The sequence below is a fragment of the Apodemus sylvaticus genome, chromosome 1, assembly GCF_947179515.1.
Source record: "Apodemus sylvaticus chromosome 1, mApoSyl1.1, whole genome shotgun sequence".
Classification (NCBI taxonomy): Eukaryota; Metazoa; Chordata; class Mammalia; order Rodentia; family Muridae; genus Apodemus; species Apodemus sylvaticus.
Window position 1 is genome coordinate 197867748 of NC_067472.1, and position 10948 is coordinate 197878695.

At 39.1% G+C, this 10948-nt stretch overlaps 1 long non-coding RNA gene across 1 annotated transcript; it reads right to left on the reverse strand.

The window, feature by feature from the left end:
* Window positions 1-1038: 1038 nt before the first annotated feature.
* On the reverse strand, window positions 1039-6812 carry LOC127674849 (uncharacterized). The gene is made up of 3 exons (XR_007975375.1): window positions 6640-6812; window positions 5575-5687; window positions 1039-1112 (listed from the first exon to the last, which is right to left on the reverse strand). It is a non-coding gene; the product is annotated as an uncharacterized LOC127674849 (long non-coding RNA).
* Window positions 6813-10948: the final 4136 nt, after the last annotated feature.

Below are 10948 nucleotides of genomic sequence, written 5' to 3' on the forward strand. Positions count from 1 at the left end.
TACAAATGGGATCTACTATTCCTGTCATAGTTCCTGGTATGTATAAAAGGACAAAGCTTACTGAATATGAGGATTCATTTTCCTCTGCTTCTCAACTAGGTGAACAATTTCATTACCTATAAACTCCTGACATCAGAACTACTGTATGATGATAACTTGAGCCTTCAAATAATGAGCTATTTTTTCTAATGTAAATAATTTTCTAGAGTTCCTTTTCACAGAAATAGGATAATATTATTTTTTAAAAGTGTTACTACAATGCACAGGAGTGAGTTTGATTTTATTGTATTAATAAATTTTGACTCCGTCATGGAGAATGCTTTTATAGTTCATATTTTTTATTGAATATATTCTTCATTTACATTTCAAATGCTAAAACCTTTGCTGGTATACCACCTCCAAAAATCCCCAAACCCTCCTCCCACATCCTGGCTCCAATTATATATCCCTCCACATGACCTACTCCCATCTACACCCCCCCACTGATTTCACCACACTGGGGCATCTACTGAGCCTTCACAGAACCGAGGGCCTCTCTTCCCACTAATTCACGACAAGGAACTCCTCTGACATATTTTGGCTGGAACCATGTGTATCCCTTAGTTGTTGGTTCAGAATATGGGGAGAGTTTTATGTTAAGAATTTGGAAGAATTTGGTCAAATAACTTTCATTTTTTGAGCAGTACTTGGAGTGACAGTCTTTTGTAGTTTGGAAGAAAAAATTTATTAAGTGATTCTAGAGGATCTGTCACATGGAATCAGGTGCCTGATTAACAGAAATGGAAGGGAGTACTGTAAATGCAATCTTCCAAATACTGTGTAGAATCAAGAGTCAGGCACACTGAAGTCCAAGCAATAACAAAATTTAATAACATTCATTAAAATAGATAAGAATATGTAATACATAACATAAAATAATTACAGTGAGTGAAACTATTTGTAACAATGAAGTTAAATAAGAAACTGAAATGTTTTTTTGTAATAATCTCTTCTGCTATAGTTAAGAAGGAACTAGAACGGAACATTGAAATAGCATAACCGGCCCCTTCTTCAGTCATTAAGAAGTTTCCATTGTGGAAAGTTCTATGTTGATGTTGTTTCATTGTCCTCTGCTAAAGGAAATATAAAAATGTCATAGTTAAACATTCTCAGTTATAGATTCACCCCACTTCAAATAAGACTAAGTTATCAATATATCTTCTGAACTCTACACAAAGAATTACTTGAGTTGACACTATATCTGATTTTGAATGGTATTGCCTATTAAGATTCTTCATATACGTGTTGTAGTAAATCTGTTGCAACTTAATATGTATACCAAATGCTACTTATTTGGCAAGATTATCTCTCAAACATCATTTTTTGTACAAGATAGCACAGTTTGTTGGCACATAGTTTAAGCTTATAGTTTAATCTCATGTTGAATGGATTTGTAAATAAAATAATTGATTTAAAGTGAACTTTTTAAAAATAATTTCATATCCAGAATATCATACACGAATTATATACCATGGAAAGAAAGGAAAGAAATGTAGCACATAATATTCTTGAATTCATACAGGGTCTAAAAATATTCCTTTGTTGTACCTACATGTAAGGTACATGTTGTACCTTATGTAAGACAAACATAAGTTTGTACATATGTGTGTCTGTATGTATACCTATGTATATATTCATATAATCCTACACAAGTTAAATGTTGTTTAAAACACTTTTCCAATGCTTTAGTATCATGATATGCTCTAATGCTGCTCTGTTATTTTCAAATTTATGAAATCAGGAAATGATGGCATCCTTCCATCTATTTGGTAACTAATTCGAATTCTCTTAAACTGTAGGGACTTCTGCATGAGGAGCAGTAGATGAAATCTTTAATTGTGCAGTATTAGCATTTAAGGTTTCCCACTGTGACCATCTATGGCTTTTTTTTTATAACAGCTGACTTACCAGCAGTATTTACTGACATCTTTAAGTCATTTGACCTCTTTTTATTATTGTCACAAATGATATGGTCCTCATCTCCAAATATATCAACATAGTTGTCAATCATGATTTGCATAATAGACATCTGTAATACCACAAGGTATAAACAAGATCCTCTATTATTTCACATAGTTTACCAAATTGAAATCAATAAAAAATTGAAATCCAAAATCGTGAGGAAAATAGCAGTTAGTCCAAACAGATATGAACCTGTGAAGTATCTGTCTTAAATGGAGACACAAAGTTCTTTGGACTGTTCAAACATATTGCAAAGAATTGGGGATCTATTAAGCAATGTAATAATTAAGAACTGATATGATGCAGACTAACTGAATAAAACAAATTAATGACCTCACAGGTTTCTTGAATTGGTGATACTTTGCAGGGTGTGTGAGGAGGTGGAGTTTTCTTTTGATGGTTTGAATGGGACAACTGACTAATTCCAGAAATCATAATTTATGACACCATCTTTGTGAAAACTTTTGGGTGGATTAAGTGGCTTGGCTTCCCCATAGGAGGTTTGTCATTGGTTAGAATTTAAGGTGACAGAAGTCAGGTGCGATTTGCAGTGTCCTTTCTGTGCTTTGTGTTTGCTGCCTGAGTTGAGAGCCACCAGCTCTCTGCTTCCTGTTGGTTGTTCTACCTTCCTGCAGCTATGCTTCTCTGTCATGACTTTGAAGGACTGTAATCTGTCTGGATAGCTAATTCCCAAGTAAGTATTTACTTCTGTAAGTTGTTTTAGTCCAGCTGTTTTATTAAAGCAATAGGAAAATTACTAAGAGAAGAAGGTGGTGAGAAGAGGGATCTTAGGTGAAAAAAACTGCCTCCAGACTGGGAAATCTATGGGATATTGGCTTGATTAACAACTGAATTATTAGGGCAGATATCTCCAGGATGGTGCCACCCTGGAGCAATTATTGAGACAGAGAGATATGTGGTGGACGACAGGATGCTACACTCCTACACATCTTCTGCTACATTCCTTGTGTCTAGGTACCTGCCCTGCTTCAGTGTAGTCCCTGACATTTCTCAGTGGTTAACTGGTAACTGGATGTATACCATGAAGTGTAACCTGTCCTCCAGAAGTTGATTTCATCACTGTTTTATCATAGCAAGTGTAGCAAATTAAGTCACTTTCTAAATTGAACAAGGTATTCCCTGGGCTTTCCTATTCCCTTGTTTTTTTTTTGTTGTTGTTGTTGTTGTTGTTTTTGGTTTTTTGTTTTTTGGAGACAGAGTTTCTCTGTATAGCCCTGGCTGTCCTGGAACTCACAATGTAGACCAGGCTGGCCTCAAACTCAGAAATCCACCTGCCTCTGCCTCCCAAGTGCTGGGATTAAAGGTGTGTGTCACCACTGCCTGGCAACATGTAATTCTTATAGGTCTGCTTTTATATGTTACTTGGCCTTTTCCCATTGTAGCTTTTAATATACTTTCTTTGTCCTCTATATTCAGTGTCTTAGGTAATGTATGCCAAGGGAACAAAGCAACAAGTTGGAGAACCAGGGAGATTAATATAGGAAGACAGATGGTATCCACTGGAGTCTGGGACTGGGGAACAAGAGGCTGTATTCGGTGTGCTATAGCAACGCTGGATGTGAGACTCAGGGATTTGATTTGCAGGTGTGGAAGGTGAGGTCAACATCTGAAGTTAGTTCACTCGCTTTCCTGCTTAGAATATGTATTAGTGTTTTCTCTCTTTTGTGTGTGTGTGTGTGTGTGTGTGTGTGTGTGTTTCATTTGTTTTTGTTTGTTTGTTTGGTTTTTAAGACAGGTTTTTTCTACTGCTTTCAAAAAAACAATTGATTGATATATCTGGGGTCTGAGAAAGGACCACCTATTCTCTTGAATATTTTGTACAGAAACCAAGAATTTAACTAAAGCTTGGGAGGAGCCCTGTTACCCTCCACCCCCAGGGTTTCTTTGGGTACCTAAGGATATGCTTGAATTCACTTTATTGATCTTAAACTCAGAGATCTGCCTGCCTCAGTCTCCCAAGTGCTGGGATTAGAGGCCTGTGCCAGCATGCAAAGGTAGTGGCCTGAATAATTTTAAGAAGGACTGTGTAGTCTCTCTGGGCTAAGGCAGGTTTTGATATGCATGCTGTGCAGACGGTTGCAGGGAGTCATGAAGTCAGTCCGGGCTAGCTGCACTGAAATACATGTGTCATAGGAGTTTCAAGTTGCAGTCTTTGGCTCCTCTGAAGTGGAAAATTAAGGGTTCCCTGGAAAGTCCATTGTATTGGATGGCGTTTTGCTGGGGCAAAGGCATGAAGAAGTGTTTTCCTGGAGTGGACACAGGGGAAAGACTAAGGCTCCCTCGTGAAGGGACATTAAGCTAAAGCAGACACTAGTCTGCTTTACACTGTGTAACTGAGCTGCACTTGTTGGGATTCCATGGAGGGAAATGCACCAAGGGACTTCTGGGGGCGTGCTGCAGTTTCTTGCTGCTTTTGTGGACTTGGGCTGAGCAGCAGCCTGATTTCAGCTGAGTCAGGCACACGCTGAGGTGAGACACACGCTGAGACAAGACACATGAAGGACATGTGAGGAGGCTGCCCTTGGTTTGCTTCCAGAGCTAGATGCACGATGCCTGTAGGTCTTGCATCTTTGCTGATCTTCGATTCCCTGAAAGAGGCACAGCAGAGACCTTCCCTGGCTTACCTCAGGGTCCCTCCTGCTGACTCAAGCTGAGGCTGAGGCATGGCTGACTCTGCTAGGTAGTGCTGCCGACACTGGTTCATATTTGCTATCACGTCTCTACCAAACTGGACTGCTGATGTATCTGTGAGGTGTTTGGGAGTGGATTGAGCTACTGCTGCTGACCTGTGAACTGAACTGCTGATTTTCAGACAACACAGATGGGAGGTACTCCAAAGAACTATGTCTAATCAGGTCCATGTCCCCAATATTGTTTCCTTCCCACCACCTCTGGTAGGTGATGGGGTTAAAGGAAGGTTAAAGCATTTAAGAACCATCATTAAAAATAGGTTTTTAAAAAATTAAAGTTACACTCATGCTTTCTAGTTACTGAGAAACATGCCTGGCTGTTCTGGAACTCACTGGGGAGACTACAGTGCCTTGAAACTGACAGAGATATGCCTGTCTTTGCTTCCTGAGTACTGGGATTAAAGACATGGACCACCACCCCACCCAGTCAACAGTTCTTAGGAAGCTTCACTCATACCTGTCATGGTGCTGAGCCTGTGCCTACCTACCATGCGGGCCACTAAGAGATAAAGCCACTCTTGTCTTCCCACTCAAGGGGTTCTGCTTGTACTTCCATTCCAACATCTATGACACAAACTGTTCTTCTGCACCTAACTTTTACTTTTTTCTGTTGTCATTTGGACATTAGTGTTGAAATCAGACACTTTATGGATCATAAGTAAATTGCAAAAGTTAAAAAAAATCATGAATGAAAATCAATAATTTACATTTTACAATCATCAGAATCTTTTCTAAATTTAGAAAAATACAAGCAACATCTATCACATTAAATAAACATAAGAGTTAACTCTGATATCTCTTCTGTTATCTACTCTAATAGGAACTAATATTGGGAGCACCATTAAGAAATTAGTGTACTTACTTGCCACAGACCAGCTTGGGCATCCATATGGTAGGCAAACTGAGGCAGGCAGCCATTGCAAGTCAGTGCTTAGAGCTGCTGACAAGGGAGGATCCAGATACCTACAGATGCCACTGGTAAAGGCAGCCAGGAATTAGAGAAATTACTCCACAGAATTTTTTATGAGAAAACAAAGCTTACATTAATGGGGCTGGCACTCCCTGAGGGTAGTGGAAAAACTATGAACTCTTTTTAACAAGGGGCCCTGAAAGAAAGATAAGGAAAGATAAAATTCTTTCTTTGTCTCTGTCTTTCTGTCTCTCTGTCTCTCTGTATGTCTGTCTGTCTCTCTCTCTCTCTGTCTCTCTCTCTCTCTCTCTCTCTCACACACACACACACACACACACACTGAGTGGATGAAACAAAAGACAGAATCCAGTAACTTCATATATACAAACACACATGCATACAAACACACATACATTCATGCATACAGACATATACACAGACAGACACACATTTCACACATAGATTGGTTAGAGCAAAGCTCCAGCAAGCAGGCATCACAAACTTCTCACATAGATACAAAAATGCACACAATAGATGGATGGAGCAAGCTCCAACACACACCCAGACAAGCCTTACACAGTTCAGCTGCACAGCACCTTTCTAGGATTCTAGCATAGTCTGAATACTCAGCACTACTCCTCCCCTAAAGACTGCAAATCAGAGGCGTATCCCTACAGTGCTTTCCTTGTCCTGTGCCTCCTTTCTTCTCGGATATAATCCAGTGGCCATGAGCATCTTCTGGAAGCTGAGCAAGAGACAAGCTGTCTCATGCATTGCCCCATAACTGGGTCTTCTGGATTTCAGCAGAGAGCCTTTCAGGAAAGAGCCTCATTCTTATACTAGAAGATTGTCACTGGGCAAGGCAGAGAGAGGCCTTCACTGTCAGCAGGTCCAGACAGCTACTTGTCTCTCTCAGTGGCCTGGAGGCCTGGAGGAATATCCAGAAATGTCTCATAGAAGCCTCCAAATGAGTAGCTCCTAATTCTGGTAACTCTCCTTGCAAGTTTCATAAAATACCTTCTCTTGGTGTTGCACTGCAGCCAGATTCCACTTCTCAGGGAAGTATGCACAGGTGACATTTGACATCAGGTTCCCAGAAACTTTTCCATGGAGGACAAAGGACTAACTGCCTCTAGATAGAGAGGAGACAGAGGTGATGCATAGGAAAATGGAGATTATAAAGGTAAAATGGAGAACACTCCTCACATATTCTCTCTACCTCTCTACCCATGCAGATTTATATTCTCCATTTTTAAGAATAACACACACACACACACACACACACACACACACACACACACACGTACACACGAAAAGCAAAGCAAACAAAAAACAATAATATAAACAATGTTTAAAAATGAAGCAAAGTTTTGATTTGCATTTCCCTAGTGATTGATGATGTTTAACATTTCTTTTTTTTTTCTTTCTTTTTTTATTGATATATTTTTATTACCATTTCAAATGATTTCCCATTTTCAGGGTCCCCATTCCCGGCAAGTCCCATAAACCCTCTTCCCTCCCCCTCTTCCTCCATCCACCCCTTCCCACTTCTCTGTTCTGGAATTCCCCTATACTCTTGCATTGAGTCTTTCCAGAACCAGGGGCCACTCCTCCATTCTTTTTGGACATCATTTAATTTGTGGATTATGTCTTGGGTATTCAAAGTTTCTAGGCTAATATCCACTTATCAGTGAGTGCATACCATGATTGATCTTTTGAGACTGGGTTACCTCACTTAGTATGATGTTCTCCAGCTCCATCCATTTGTCTAAGAATTTCATGAATTCACCATTTCTAATGGCTGAATAGTACTCCATTGTGTAAATATACCACATTTTTTGTACCCATTCCTCCATTGAAGGACACCTAGGTTCTTTCCAGCTTGTGGCTACTACAAATAGGGCTGCTATGAACATAGTGAAGCATGTGTCCTGTCCTTATTGCATGCTGAAGAATCCTCTGGATATATTCCCAGGGTATATAACAGGGTCCTCAGGAAGTGTCATGCCCAGTTTTCTGAGGAACCGCCAGACTGATTTCCAAAGTGGTTGCACCATCTTGCAATCCCACCAGCAGTGGAGGAGTGTTCCTCTTTTCCCACATCCTCCAACACCTGCTGTCTCCTGAGTTTTTGACCTTAGCCATTCTGACTGGTGTGAGGTGAAATCTCATGGTTGTTTTGATTTGCATTTCCCTAATAATTAATGATGTTGAACATTTCTTAAGGTGTTTCTCAGCTCTCAGAAGTTCTTCATGTGAAAATTCTTTGTTTAGCTCCGTACCCCACTTTTTAATGGGGTTATTTGGTTCTATGGGTTCTACCTTCTTGAGTTCTTTGTATATATTAGATATTAGCTCTCTGTGGGATTTAGGGTTGGTGAAGATCCTTTCCCAATCTGTTGGTTGATGTTTTGTCCTTTTGACAGTGACCTTTGCCTTACAGAAACTTTGTAGTTCTATGAGGTCCCATTTGTCAATTCTTGATTTTAGAGCATAAGCCTTACATGTTAATGTTTGATAAACTTTTACATAAACTCAGTAAACAGTTGTATTACAAAACTTCTGCTTCTTACCCCAGATAGAGAGCTCAAAACAGACCAAAGTATGTATGCCACACAAGTACAGTCAATAAAACAGTGAGTTTTATTGGAGTTATTTACAGAAATACTGGTGAGAGCTTACTCACAGAAGAACAAATGATTCAAAAACTGTTGCACCATCAAAGCCCACCCCAGGACTGGCAAGAGCATGAAAATTTTGGGAACCCAAAACACTCCTTTCAGGCAGCTCAACATACTGTACAGAGAGTGCTTCCCAAGGGACGCAGTTGATCCACATCTATTTCACATAGCTGGGTTGGGTTTTGAATCTTTGCAGCTTGGCTTGTTTGAGAGTGATTCACACAGCGGCTTGCCTTGTTTATTCTTTGGAAGAAAGAGCCTAGAAAATCTGGTTACTTTCAGGGACTCTTGATGCTAGTTGGAGTTGTTTCTCTTCCTGCTGAAAAAGAGAGTTCCTGTGGACTAAAAAGCTTCAGTCTCAGAGGAAACTGTTACAGAGTAACAGTGCAAAGCTAGAAGGAGGGTTATCTGAAGTATCTTGTGAGACAGTGCTTTAGAAAGGGTGGACACAACTTAAGTTAGTAATCTAAATAGCAAGTACAAAGAACACACGTCCATGGTGATTCGAAGAAAACGTTCCTCTTATATATCCATGCATGCCACAGATAGATGGGTTGAAATCAATTCTGAGAGTGATGATTTCACAGTTATCACTGTCCATTTTCTTTTAAGATATTTTCTCCAGATTTATTAGTCCTTTTGAAATGTGTAAATGAAATACATAGTCTTTCTATTAGTCCCTATACTCAGTGGAACATCATTTACAAAATAAACTAATTATTTTTCATATACACAGATTATTTTAACAACTGTTATTGGCAATATTTTCAAACTGGAGGCTGCCATAAGTCCTTCTATGTAGGTATGAGCATACCTACAAATAATATGCAGTAAAATTGATCACTAAATCAACCTCCAATAATGATTATTGGAAAAAAATCCAAAAGTCCAAATACAGCTTATTCCCCTCAATATACAATATTCACAGAAAGAAACCACAATAGAAATGGAAAATGGGTTGATAATGGGTTGAAATGGGTTGAAAATTGCTGTATCTGACTCTTGGTTAGGGGGTGTGAACTAGTTTTAAAAAAGTAATCTACCACTGATTAAATACTTATTTTGAGGTATATGTGATGCCAATAGCACCTTTTCTGCTATATTAATTTCTGCTAAATTATGCCTCCTTCAAGGGAAGATGTGTGTGTCATCGAACCACAAGTTTCTATATGCTTCAAATCTACCAAAAAATAAATGTAGTAAATAATGGAGTTTTGAATAAATAATATCTAATGTAAAGATTTAGAGAATTTGGTAGTTTCAAGTACTCTTACAATGTACTTGGGATTTAAAGAGTTTCTACCAAATTCGGCTGTAGATGAGGGTATTGTGAAGTTTTGGAAATTCATATTTTCCTAACATCTCAACCACAACATACCCCCTATAGAAGCGGTAGACACCCTGCCTGGACAACTTTCTTACACCAGAGTGAGAAGGTTAGTCTCTGCAGCAAGCGTTCCTTCATCTTCTCCTCTGCTGTGCTCCAGCGAGGATCAGTGCAGTCCCCTGGCGCCTTTTACTTGTGGATCTCTGCTGACACTACTTGCCTAAAGTCTGTATTTCTAGCTCCCTGTCTGCTCCGTCCATCCACCCCTGTGTTCTCCTATCTCTCTCATTCTGAGGGCCACTCAGAACTAAGGAAGTCATGACAGCCTTTACCCCTGAGTGCTTTGCTATCCATACCCCGTTCTCCCACAGTTCTCTCAGCAATGTCTATGCACAGGAGTCCTGAGTCGTGCATTGCTTTTGTCATGTTCACAGTTTTAAACAGCAGGGAACCAATAAAATGTACTCAGTTTAGGTGTCCCTAATTCTTCCTCATGATTAGATTCAAACTATGAATTTTTATAGAAATATTAGGTCTCATGTCAGAAGGTGCATGATAATGAATTTTTCTGTTGGTGGTGACATTAACCTTATCTATTTTGAAATTCTGACTCTCAGGTTGCTCCTAGCAAAGTAACAACTTTTCTATTTGTAACTAGTAAGCATCTTGTGGAGAAGGGCCTATGACTACAAACATCTTCCAGCAAACCACAGATTTCCACAAAAGTAAGGGTCAAAGAATTATTTCATAATGGTATTTTATATATTTATTGTCTTGCCTTGTACTTTAATTTAAAATCTTTAATTTTCTTTTCTTTTTTTTTCTACAAGGTCTCACCCTATAGCCCAGGCTAACCTAAAAATGTGTGTAGTATAGCTGAAACACTTGTGAGTGCAAGAATGTAAAACACAACTACTATACAATATAAAAATATGACTTATCTAATGATTTTGGTCAGAGTTTAATAGCCAAAATATTACTATAAAATTGTTGTCTGTGTGTGGGGGTGTGGGTGTGAGTGTGTGTGTGTACTGAGAGGCCAGAAAGTAATATGAGATCCCTCAGAGCTGGAGTTCCAGGCATTTTCAAGATACCCAGCTTGTTAAATGGTGCTAGAGTCAGAATTCTAGTTGTCATGGTAGATTAGTAAGCCCTTTTAGCCAGTGAATTATCTTTCCAGCCCAATAAAAGTGTTACTACAGCAAAAGATGAGAAGCAGCGTAACTAGAAAAGAAAGAGGATAGGAAAATGACTTATTAGAGATGTAATGCTGGATGAAGTTTATTTCAGTAAATAGCCAAGGTAATGTAAGTGTATA